The sequence below is a fragment of the Sciurus carolinensis genome, chromosome 12, assembly GCF_902686445.1.
Source record: "Sciurus carolinensis chromosome 12, mSciCar1.2, whole genome shotgun sequence".
NCBI classification, from domain to species: Eukaryota; Metazoa; Chordata; class Mammalia; order Rodentia; family Sciuridae; genus Sciurus; species Sciurus carolinensis.
Window position 1 is genome coordinate 105,024,302 of NC_062224.1, and position 13,243 is coordinate 105,037,544.

Consider the following 13,243-nt stretch of genomic DNA (forward strand, 5'->3'; position numbering starts at 1 on the left):
AGAAATGAATGACTTTTGTAATCCAACTCAGGAGCTTCTGTTGTAAAGGCTTCAGATGACAGTGAAAGGTTCAGAAGTCCCCCAAACAGCATACATACTCACATTTCATGCTGCATTTTTTCACCCTTTAATAAAATGTGAATTGCTAGACGTGCCGAACTTAAATTGCTTATAGACATGAAATTTTTTTCAGTTGAATGAACACCTTTATACTTAAAACCTCTAGGGTTTAAATTTGCAAATTTAAAATCTACTCAGAGACAATAGCAGATGATTTTGTCCCTCACTAACTCCCTTTCCGATGCTGTTAATAGGAGGAAGTGTGGAATTCAGCAGTGTCATTTAAATTATCCTAGACAAACACTGGATTTATATTTCCACTGTGTAGCATCATTGTCTAAGTCCTAAAGTGGTTCTCCTATGAGAAAATAGAGATCAGGCAGTGGAGTGGCCAAAGAGGGAAATTAGCAGATTAGCATGCATTTGGTTGACTCTTCCAGACACCATTCTTTCTCTTCTCTGGATAAAAAATAAAATAAAATAAAAAGTAGGGAATAGGATCTCTATCGTAGCCATCCCCATCCCTGAACTGCTTAAGCATTAATAACATTCCAAAACTGCAACAGACTTTGTTTTTGCTGCTATCACGTATGCCAGGCATCTGGGGTGAGATGAGGAAAATGAAAACCTGAAAGCTTCTGAAACTGAATAATCACGGTAGCTTCTGGTAGCAGGGACGGAGGCTAATTTTCCTGTGTCAATTACAAAGGTTTGGAAATGGAAGGGAGAACAAGGAAAAGGAAAAACAGTGTCTCTGGTTACTCCGCATCACTGTTCTAAAAAGCAGGACACACACCTGTTCCTGAAACCAGTGACAGGCAGGCGTGCAGTAACTAAGGCTCGGTCACAGGACCCACCTGTCTGGTGGGACCATGAAGCAAGGAGAATTTCCCCAGTCCCACACCAGTTATTTAAGCCACTAAACGAGTGGAATCCTCTCCAAAGTGGCCACCCAGCGAGTCCATGCACAGTTCCAAGGACAGTGTGGACAGCGTTTGGAGCATTTTGGAAACATCTTTTGAAGTGAACTTCAGAGTCACTTAATGAACTGCATAAAATTTTAGGCTCGTGACTATAGCAACGATTTTATCCCCACCCCCAAATTGTCTTTATTACCCACTTTAATACTTTTGATTTAACTTTAAGATACTTGGGTTTTTTTTTTTTTTAATCACTCTCAAAGATCTTACAATGCAATTCAAAAAGACATGTCATTAGTGACAGTTAAAATATTAATAACTATTTGTTGGGCTACCTGGGATGTACAGACACTTTACATTCATTTTCTCTAGTTTTTTTTTTTTTTTTTTTTTCTCATTTTTACCAACAAGGAAACTGAGATTTTAAAAATATGGTCAAGGTGGCAACAATTAAAAAGTGACAAAACCTGATTTGTGGCAAGTCACCTGCATCCAAAGCTCACACTTTTTTCTTGAACCACACTAAGTAAGTACCCCACAACTTTTTTGAGCAATAGACCTTGATGTCCCCAACATGGCCATTTCAAAGGCACAATGCTCATTTGCTGCACACATTCTTTCTTTTGTTTAAAGTCTCCTTCATTATTTCATTGGTCACATCTCATATTTTATTTTGCAAAGAAAATGTCTACAACTGAAAATGCTAACAGAAGTTACCATGAGTGAAGATGGTAAATGTTAATATTACCATTTAGAACAATGATTCTGAGAACTGGAGGCGGGGTGGAAGTTGGGGCGTCCACAGGCGCCCGTACACCAGAATCTCAAGGAGGCGTGGCTTGAAAACAAAGTAGGGCTTTCTTTTTAGGCTTTTGTTCCCTATGATATTTAATTTATATTGAACTTCAGAAAATGAGAGGAGAACATGAGATATTTTAAAGTCTGTCAAAGGGCATATGGTTTTTTGTTATCATTTTTAACTCAGGGGCGCTCGACCACTGAGCCACATACCCAGCCCTATTTTGTATTTTGTTTAGAGATAGGGTCTCACCGAGTTGCTTAGCACCTCGCTTTTGCTAAGGCTGGTTTTGACCTCGAGATCCTCCTGTCTCAGCCTCCTGAGTTGCTGGGATTACAGGCGTGTGCCACCGCTCCTGGCAAAGGGCATAGGGCTTTAGAAGTTGGTAAAATAACAATACTGACATAATTTGCTTTGGTGTTATATGTTTCTTTGCTTTGATACAAGAAAACTCTTGATGAGTAAAAACTAGAAAGCTAGAGATACTGAGGTCAAAGAAGACATCCTAAAATGTTTATTGTTCAATAATCCAGTGCAAACCCTCCTTATTATGCCTACAAAACAAACAAACAAAAAATCCTTATTGTTTGGAGAAGAGAATTGGGAAGAGGAGCTGCTTCCGCTGGGCACGGATTGAAAACACAGCATGAGGCGGCAGGAGCTGCAGACCCCTGAACCTGCTGGTCTTGACCAGGACCTTGGCGGTGAGAGTCAGCTGCTCCTGAGCATCTGTTTCAGAGACAGATGTGAACGGCTGGGATCCTTTCTGAGCAGATTGGTCACCACTGTATACACAATTGGGTGTAAGTAATAGCTCCATTTACACTGGCCTATTGTTTGGTTAAAGAATTTAAGTCTGTGGCCTTGTACTTTATGAATCTGGGGATTGCTTAGTGGCTGAGTGAAATGTCACATTTAAAAAGCACTGAAAGCTCAGGCACTTCAGTGCTGTCCTCATTCTGCTCAAGTACTTCCATCCCAGTTTTCCTCTGTATTCTTATTTCAATCATGTGTGACAGTGCTAAGAGTTACAGGCTGGGACCACAGCTGTCTGATTGACCTGTGTACACTCAGCATATAGCTGGTATATGGCTCATGGTAAGACTCAGTGAAGAATCCAAAAGTTCCTGCTGTATCCTGCAAGGGGCCCTGAGATAGTCATTGTCCAAAATCTTATCTGAGTTCATTGGTGTTTTAATCAGCTTTTTCGCTGCTGTGACTAAAGGATCTGACGAGCACAACTATAGAGGAGGAAAAGTTTATTTGAGGGCTCACAGTTTCCGAGGTCTTAGTCCATAGAAGGCAAGCTCCGTTCCTCAGGGCTCAAGGTGAGGCTGAACATCATGGCAGACGAGTGTGGCAGAGGGAAGCAGATCACATGGTGATCAGGAAGCAGAGAGAGATCTCCACATGTCAGATACAAATATATACCCCAAAGCCACAACCCCAATGTCCCACCTCCTCCAGCCACACTCTACCACTTCAGTTACCACTCAGTTAATCCCTATCAGGGGATTAATTCACGGATTGAGTTAAGACTCTCACAACCCAATAATTTCTCCTCGGAACCCTCTTGCATTGTCTCACACATTAACTTTTGGGGGACACCTCACATCCAAACCATAACAATGGGGTTGAATTACAAGGGGAGCTGAGAGCCCATTTTCAATGATGTCTAGGGAGTGTGGGCCACTGCCAGGCCCTTCTGACTGCCATTTGGAAAACTAACCACTGCTGAGCCCTTTCTACTGCCTCAGCAGAGGCCTCCCCAGCATGCTGTAAGGAAATTGGCACTTTGACACACCACCCTTGAAAGACTCACCCATCCCTTCCCTGGAAATGCAAAAATCCATATTTTTACTATTTATGGTAAACATGTGGGGCTGGGCCCCTCTGGGGCAGAAACCAGGAAGAAGTGGAACCCTGGACAGCAGCCAGTGTCACCAGTATGACCTGCAGATGCAGTTCTCCAGAGGAGGTCCTTGATTCAAGCCAGAGACCAGACACAGCATGGGCCCAAGAGGAGGAGACCAGCTGCAAACGGGGAACTGATGTTTGGTCCAATCCACAGAGAAGAAGGGAGTGCCAAAGCTGAAGAGGCTGGGACAGAGCCAGGAGTCAGTACAAGATAAGGTCTTGATGGACAAGGGACTCTTCAGGTCAATCCGGTCTATACCACTGTTTTGACGTGGAACAGGCGCTATAGTTATATTTTCTGGATTGTAAAATGGCCCTTCCTAGGGTATTTGAAGGATAGGAATCAAACAGACTCCACTGAGTCCACTGAGATCAGAGGGAGGGCACAGGACTGTGGTTATCATTAGAACATGGAAACCACCTGGGGAGCTTTGAAACCCTTGGATGCTAGAGTCCACCCCTAGAGAGCCCCATTTAATTGGTCTGGAGCCGGAGGGGGAGGGGTCCAACCACCAGAAGCTTTTAAAAGCTCCCCAAGTTTTTCTAATGTACAACCAGGGGTGAGACCACTGGCCTAGGAGATCAAACAACGGTGACTGTCAAGCAGGGGGAAGTTGCTTATCCACTTAGTTCCTTACCTTACAGCCTAGGACTCTGACTCACTGCTTCAGCTCATTCTAGTACTGGGACCTAGTCCTGGCCATTGCTAGTCCAGAGGAATTAAGGAAACTGATTTCAGGAGCTCAGGTGAGTGGGTTAATTGGAACAGCCCCCTCCACTTTCTCCTTTTGGCAACCAGACTGTGCCCCAAATCAGTGAAAGACTAGAAGCCTTACACTGTAAGCAGGATGATGGAATTAGAATGTAACACAGTGGTTTAACTTTAGACTACGGTTGCCAGCAGCAAATAAATGAAGGATGCTCAATTAAATTTTAATTTCAAATAAACAATGATAATTATTTACTTTAAGTATGTCTTGGGAAGAATTTAGGATATATTTACACTAGAAATATATTTATTTATCTGAAGTTAAAATTTAACAGAGAGCATCTTGTATTTTATCTGCAATCCTACTTTAGACCCAAATGCTATGTTTGAATGTAAGAGCATGACTAACTTTTTGTAATGGTATTGAAAGGACTGGATGAGTATAGGTCTCGATGATCCAGAGGCACCCAAATAACCACTAGTTTTGCCCATATAGCTAATAGTGCTCCCTCTGCTCTCAAAAGTGTCTATCTTGAATGATAAGTGATATGGTCACCTCATGCCTGGTGCCCAGGCTATGAATATTTGTTTAGTCCTCTAAAAAAGATAATCTCCAGCTTTCTTTCTGGAAGTCTGAGGTGACACGATGTAAACTTCTGGAGGGTTCCTGTTAAACTCGATGTAACTGGTTGACTCACTGTTCCCTTTCCTGACTGGAGGAGTGGACCCAGGCTGCCCAGAGGCCTGCAGGAGACTGGGATGACTAATGACCTCTGCCATGAACATGCCCTGCACTGTGCTGTGGGTGGCGAGCTCTGTAAGTTTTATTCTCCTTTGGACTAGGAAACTCCTCTTACCACTGGATCTGGAGACTAAGGGACGTGTCAGTGAAGCAGCATTTGTATTTACCTGCGACAGTTGTCTTTAATCTGTCTGTGAAGGATCACTTGGCTAGAGGAAAAAGAAAATACCCTAATTCTGTCTTTGGAGCTAGTAAATGAGTCTTCCACCAGATGAAAGCGCTGAACTGACTCTGCTACTTGTTCCATTCTATCACTCTGCCTGTGTCCCTCTAACTATAGTGGCCTGACCACACATCCCACCTTAGGTAGCTCAGAAAAATGAGCCCTGGTTCACATGAGTCCAGACTTCCTCCTGTGGGCACGCCCCACCCATTACCGAAGAACATGTACTGACTGAGCACCTGGCTGTGCAGGTAGCTCCTGGTAGCAGCTGCAGTGGCCTCCTTGCTTTGGTTTCCAGACTTTTTTGGTTTATTCAACTTGCCCCTCCCTCCGCAGGTTCCTCTGCTTGACTTAGGACTCTGCAGACCGGTGAGTTATAGCTTCTTAAAGCTCTAAGGTGCATTAGAGATATACCCTCCATTACTATGCACTCTTGTGAACCCTCAAGGCCTTACACCTGAACCCTCAGAACTCTGGCTCCCTTCCTGGCACTTACCTGGAAGCAGTCTTCTCTCTGGGTAATGTCATTCACAGCACAGAGAGGTTGCTCAAGAGCCCCAGATCTCACCAACTTGGAGTTCCATACATACATACATCTTGCCCAGAATTGCAGTTAGCTCAACTTTCCTGGTTAGTGTATCAATCTCCTGAAAAGAAGTAAGAACCCGGGGGGCTGGGAGATAGCTCAGTTGGTAAAGTGCTTGCCTTACAAGCACAAGGCCCTGGGTTTAATTCCCAGCACCACAAAAAAAAAAAAAAAAAAAAAAGAAGTAAGAACCCAAATGGGTTCTTGCAGACCAACTGGCCAATTCTCACACCTGCCGATCTCTAAACTACCCCTGGCTAAAGTGGATGCTGGCCTTCCTGCTGATACCTGGACAGTCTAGGAAGATCAAAGGAGAAAAAGGAACCCCAGTTCTAAAATTTTAATTATTATGACTAGACCCACTTACTAATCTTTAATTTGCCTGACTGACTGCTGTTGGGGGTGCCTACATCTTTGCAAAGATCAGAATGGACAGTGACAGGGAAGGATTTCCCAGATAACTTCAGGGAGGCAGTGTACCCAACCATTTCCTGTGGGCCATGCAAAGCTCCTGCTCTGAGCTGCCAGACAACCGGATGCTGAGAGCTGTTGGCATGACTGGATCTCCATGGATCTCCTGTTCCCCAAATCCCTGCTGTGTATTCCACCCACCTTCTGCAACACCACCTGTCACCCTGGCTGGATTGTCCTGACAGTGAATGAATGCCAGTTCCCCAGTGTCCATTCCATCCTCTGGGATCAAGGAGACTCCCTGGCTTGGTCACTTCTTGCTGAGACTGCTGCTAAGCACCAGGTTACCATAGAGGTTTACGTTTGACCTTTCCAAATACCCTCAGTCAAATACCTACTAAACTTCCATTTCAGCAGTGTGCTGGAGGAAAAAAAAAATAGAAAAGAGGAGGAGCGACCACAGAGAGGTGCCAGGGGACAGCAGAGCAAATACACCAGATAAACCTGGTTCCTGATAACCTTTCTCTGTGCCCTTTCCTCTTATCACCAATTCATAGAGGCTGTAACCTGGTGACCCAAACCCCACTGTAGAACTAAAAATAGAAAAACCAATACAGAGTTTCCCTACTCTAGGATGAATTACATTATTAAACCTTTAGACAAAGTAAGCAGAGTGTTCTTCCATATTAAAAAAAAAAAAAAACTTAAATTGAATCAAGCAGATATTAAAATGTAATTTGATTTACCAAAAATTTTAGCATATACAGTTTCTTTTTGGTGCTGAGGATCAAGCCCAGGGTCTTGCACATGCTAGACAAGTACTCTACCACTGAACTACACTTCTTAATGTACACACTTTTTAAAGGAGCTTGATTACTGTGTAAGCTAGATGCTAACCTAACTTGTTGGAGGGCCAAGTTACAACACTTGTAAAATAAGTAAGTAGCAAATTTACTGAGCAGAACATTCTCTGTTAACTTAGCCAGTAAAGGCATACGCTATACAAAATCATTTCAGATGTAGTCCTACCATGCAGAACTATAAAATAAAACCATTTCAGGCTGGGCGGGGTAGCACAAGCCTGTAATTGGAAGGCTGAGTCAGAGGATTGCAAGTTCAAGGACAGCCTTGGCAACTTGGGGAGACCTTGTCTCAAAAAACTGAAAAACAAATAAAATATGTAGTGTTCTTCAAAATGGCCCAATCTCACTTTCACCCAAGGGGTTATAGGTCTCTGAATCATTTTAGATATGGGAACTGACTGAGGAGCATATCAAATTAATTCTGGAGTACCAAATACTAAATAACTGCAACATACACCTAAAAGACCTGGAAAAAGAAATTTAAAAAAAAAACCCAAAACCTTACATTAGGCTATCGAATTTTCCAGTATATTTAATAGTGTCATGTAACTGACTGTTTTGGTAGGTAAAGGATAAAGTCACAAAAAAAGTAAAGCATAAGTCAAAATAATAATAAAAAAGAAAATGAAAAGCCAGGTATCATGGTACACACCTATACTCGCAGCCACCCAGGGGCTGAGACAGGAGAATGACAAGTTCCTGGTCAACCTGGGCAACTTAGTGAGACACTCTTCAAAATAAAAAATAAAAAGGACTGAGGATATAGCTCAGTGGTAGAGCACCCCTAGGTTCAATCCCCAGTACCATATACATACATACATACATACGTACATATATACATACATACACAAATACATAAGTAAATAAATTTTTAAATGAAAAAAACTGAAACAAAAACCAAGGAAATAACCCACAGTCCACCACCAGGCTTTCTCATACTCTCCCACCCTCAGCTCCTAATTACATTTTCCTTTTTCCTGATCAAAATCTGGATTAAGGAGTGTTCCAGCTGGGTGGATGCCCAGGGCATCAATTAATAAGTAGGCAGTGAAACATCAATAGAATACATTGCCTATACGGTGTCAATTAATGCAGGTCTCCACAAGAGAATTTTTTATACAATTGGCTAAAATGTAATGTAGTTATACTCCCATCAAACTAGATAGTGATCTGAAATGGCAATTTAAAACACTCTTCTTCCAATAAATAAATATTGAGTAAATATTTTAAAAGTATTATCTGAAGAGGGGCTAAATCATCAGCCTTCCTGACCTGTCTTGGTCTAGTCCTGTCCACTTGTCCTTGTCAGCATCATGGCACTCAACTGGCTTTCTCCATGTCCCAGCTATTATCAAAATTCCTCTGAGTTAATCTCTTTTTCATTTGATGTCCTGGTTAATACATCAGGAGGCATTTAAGATACATGGAATTGGCCTAATAGAGTTTCCCAGTTCCCCCTCTTTCTCCAGGGGAAAGATGGTCACTGTTGTAGAAGGAGACAAGGCAACTGGTGAGATTTGCTATTATTTCATGGGACTCAGACAACAGGCCTCCAAAGGCTGGAGACTTAGAGCACTTTGTAAAAGATATCGGGCAGGATTTTGCACACATTGGCTGTTGCTTGACGCTTTCAATAGTGTCTTAAAAGAGATGATCTTCCATTTTAACTGCACCATCTGAAAGCAGAATGAAAAAACAGACGACTTTGTTGAAGACAGGTCCTTTTTGAATAGCTAAAAATTCATGCACCTTGCCAGGCCAGTGGTGCACCCCTGTAATCCCAGCAACTGGAGAGACTGAGACAAGAGGATTGCAAGTTCGAGGCCACCATCAGCAACTTAGCAAGGCCCTAAGCAACTTAGTGAGACCCTGCCTCGAACAAAGAAATAAAAAGGCTAAAAGTACCCCTGGGTTTAATCCCAGTATATATATACACATCATGCACCTTGCAGAATTGTCATAGCCAAAATTTCTGGTTCGATCTAAATGACAAGGTCAGGAGGGATGCTAGACACAGAGGAACAATAAGACTAAGGTTTGGGAGGAGCCAAAGTCATGGAAGGAACACGGTTGCCCAAGCCAATACTAGGTAGTCACAGGCACCTATATAACATAGTGTCCCTGTTGTGTTAAAATATATGGAGTAATGACAAACCAAGGGTTAAAGGTGGTGGGAGCAGACACCATAGGTGCAGGCAATGAAAGGGTGCATTGTCAGTAGAGAATTTTAAAACATTAACAAACGTTTATAACAGTTTGGAATCATCTAAGCTCATATTCTGTAATACAGAATAATACTATAGCAATTGTAAAAGTCTAAGAAAGAGAACTTGAGTTTCTTCAATTCTGTCATTCTATGTGATGTTTTGGGGTCTTCATTTGTGCTTAAAATTGAAAAACAATGAACCAGAATGAACTGCAAGGTATAATATTATTGTTGAAAAGTAAAAATTTTAGTTCATACGTGAAACATGTTACCGATTTTGAATATTTTTAAAACTGAAATTTATTTTCCATCCTTTTTTTAAAAGTACTTTTTAGTTGCAGATGATCACAATACCTTTGTTTTATATATTTATTTTTATGTGATGCTGAGGATCGAACCCAGTGCCTCATACATGCCAAGCAAGTGCTCTACCACTGAGCCGTAACCCCAGTCCATATTTTCCATTCTTGATTATTAATTATTTTAAAGCTGAAAAATGAATCAAAATAATGAAAAATGACATTTTTGTTGTGATGTAGTAATTGCCTCAATTGAACCTTTTGTAAACATTCCAGGTTTATTAATATTCATGTATTAGTTACTAGACAATTATGTACATAAAGTATTATTACATATCAAAGGATCAAAGTTAAACTACTAGGTATATGTAAACACTTGTACCATTTTCTTTTTTAGTATTATCACATTGTGTTTATTCATTGATTTATGAGATGGGGGGTCTCACTATGTCTCCCAGGCTGGCTTTGAACCTCTGGATTCAAGAGCTCCTCTTGCCTTAACCCCCTGAGTAGCGGGGATTATAGGTACATGCCACTGTGTTGGTCCTGTTTTATTTATTTTTTTACAGGCATGATTACATCTATGAAGTTCAATAAGGAAAAATTTAACTTTCTATATTTCTTTTCTTTTTTTCTTTTTCTTCTTCTTTTTTTTTTTTTTTTGGTATCAGAGATGAAACCCAGGGATACTTAATGACTGAACCACATCCCCAGTCCTTTTTAAATTTTTTTATTTTGAGACAGGATCTTGCAAAGTTGCTTAGGGCCTCTCTAAGTTGCTGAGGCTGACTTTGAACTTGCAATCCTCCTGTCTCAGCCTCCTGAGACACTGGGACTACAGGCATGCACCACCACCCTGGTTCACTTTCTGCATTTCTTTTGTGACTATTATTACTATTTTTAAGTTTCACAATATTATTAGAGCTAATGTCATTGTATAGAGGACAAGAATGTTTAGATTAATCTGGCCTTCAAATATAGTTGTGTGTCAAATAAGTTGATAACATGAAAACTCAGTGGTAGGTACATGGGGATTTATTATACTATGCTCTCTACTTCACTAGGTTTTTTTCCATAATAAATTTTTTTTTTTTGTACTGGGGATTGAACCCAGGGGCACTAACCAATGAACTGCATCCCCAGCCCTTTTTTGTATTTTATTTAGAGACAGGGCCTTGCTAAATTGCTGAGGCTGGCTTTGAACTCGTGATCTACCTGCCTAAACCTCCTGAGCCGCTGGGATTATAGGCATGCGCCACCAAGCCTGGCTCATAATAAAAACTTTAAAAGTGAAATGATAAATGTCTGAAGCAATTGATACACCAATCTTTCTGATCTGATCTTCACACCTTGTATAAGTGAATGCTGTATCCCGTATATATGTACAATAATTATATATGAATTAAAATATTCTTCAAATAGGAAAAGACGTTTTAGAAATTGTAGAGCTTGCACACAAGCTATGAAGGGCATGTGTCTGGAGGGGTTTGAGGACCGGGATTACAAAGGTTGCCTGGAGGGGTTTGAGGACCGGGATTACAAAGGTAGCCAGCAGTAGGATGAAACAGGAAACAGAGTAGACCTGAGTAAATTCCTGGAGAGGTGTCACTTAATGCGCCTGCTCAAGTATAGGAATCTGAAGAAAGCTACAGTCAGAGGTTCAGGGATGGAACAGACTCAGGAAATTTGTAGCTGTCAACATGAATTTTAAAATGGCTAAAAGTAGCTCTCAGGTCTTTATTACTATTGTGCATACCCTTGGGGACCCTAGAATAAAAGAATCTAGAATAGAGTATATATTGTTGTTTTCCTTTGTGGACTATACCCTCAGAAGTTAATTAGGGTAAAGGGAATAGCAATAACTGAGGCTCGCTGATAACAGCAAGAATTAAAGAGTCCTGGTGGTAAATAATCTCCCTCTGGAGCCTGCTTCAGTTAATAAGATCCTTTATTATCCTAGGAATTATCAGGTGCTGGTAAAATAAAATTCCTGGATCCCTAAAATAAAGAACAAAGGACCAGGGCTATAGAGTTCAGAGCAAGACCAGTCCAGGCAGTGGTGATGATTTTTGCTTCCTCTAAGCGTCCCCAGGCCCCGGTGCAGTAATTTCCATGAACCTGCATTTGCAGACCTGTGTGCTAAATTCAGGCTCCCCCACTGACAGTTATAGAAGTGCAGTTATTTTGCTTTGTTTTTTTGAGAAAATGAGCTATGTGTAAGTGCATTTCAGTTGAATGGGTTTCAGAGTCGCTTCCTTAGAAACAACTTTTTAATGTTATCTTTTGAACGTCATGGTAATCTTTCCCCCATACTGTTTCTGTTCTGCAGTCATTGACCAGGGCTTGAGAATCTCACTCTGATGCCTTTCCTCTTCGGACCTGGGCTTCCACCTTATTGGTTAGGCTTTCTCTGCATCTCTTCCCAGTTCCATTTCCCCCACTGCTGAGCACTCTTGTATTGAATAGTAGCATTTTCAAGGCTAAAGGTGCTTTAGAGCTAATTTAATGCAAACCTTTCATTTGATAGATGAGGAACAGAAGCCCCGTGAGGTTGGGCAATTTTCCCAAAATAACTCAGCAAGGCCATAGCAGAGCTGGGCCTAAAAATGAGGTTTTTGCCTCCTAATCTGGGACTCTAGCACAAAACTATGCTGTTGCCATGGTTGTGCAGCCGGGAGTTAGACAGATCTGAGGTGCTTATGGATGGATGAATGCACAGCATCAAACAATAGCTCTCTCGATGAAAAGAAAACCTGGCTGGTAATTGAGCCCTCAGAATCACAAACAGGGAAGAGAAGTAAAAAGCTCTGTAGGCTGCAGCCCTGCTTGGGGTGGGGGCAGGCGGAGTTGAGAGTGGGTGGACAGAGACTCGGGCACAGCCCTGGCTCCACTGTGTCCCAGATGGATCATGTGGGAAGCCCTTTGGCTGCATGACACCGTTGTAGGCACCCTGTGGATTTTACATCACCCAAGGCTATAAATGGTTTTGCGTGAGGGAAAAAAAAAAAAAAAAGAAGAATTACAGGTCTCCCATAGCCCACAAAAATATGCTCCACCTAAAAAGAAGCCCATAATTTGGCTGCATCCAGCTGGGTTAAACAAAATCGGAGCCAAGGTTGCCCTGTATTGTCCTGAGAGGTGGCCTAGCATTAGCAGGAATGAAAGAAATGTAAAATTGCTCACAATGGGCTAGCTTTTTTTCACAGGGAAAGCTCTCACTGAGCAAGACCTTGGCGTCAGCCAGGTTAGGTCTACTAGCTCCATTAAAATCACTTCCAAGCTATTATTTATAATTTTATAGCATCTCACATTTGCAAATTGCCTAGCGATGAATTGAAGCAGTTTCTTACAACAATTCTGAGTGGGAGGTTGGGCTTTTAACCCTTCCTTTACTAACACACAAGGAAATGGAGACAAGTAAAGTATGTCAACCATAATAATACCTGGAAGGTCAATTTATTTTGGCCATGGCCAGAGATCTGTGACTTGGCCCACTTGAGGGGGACCA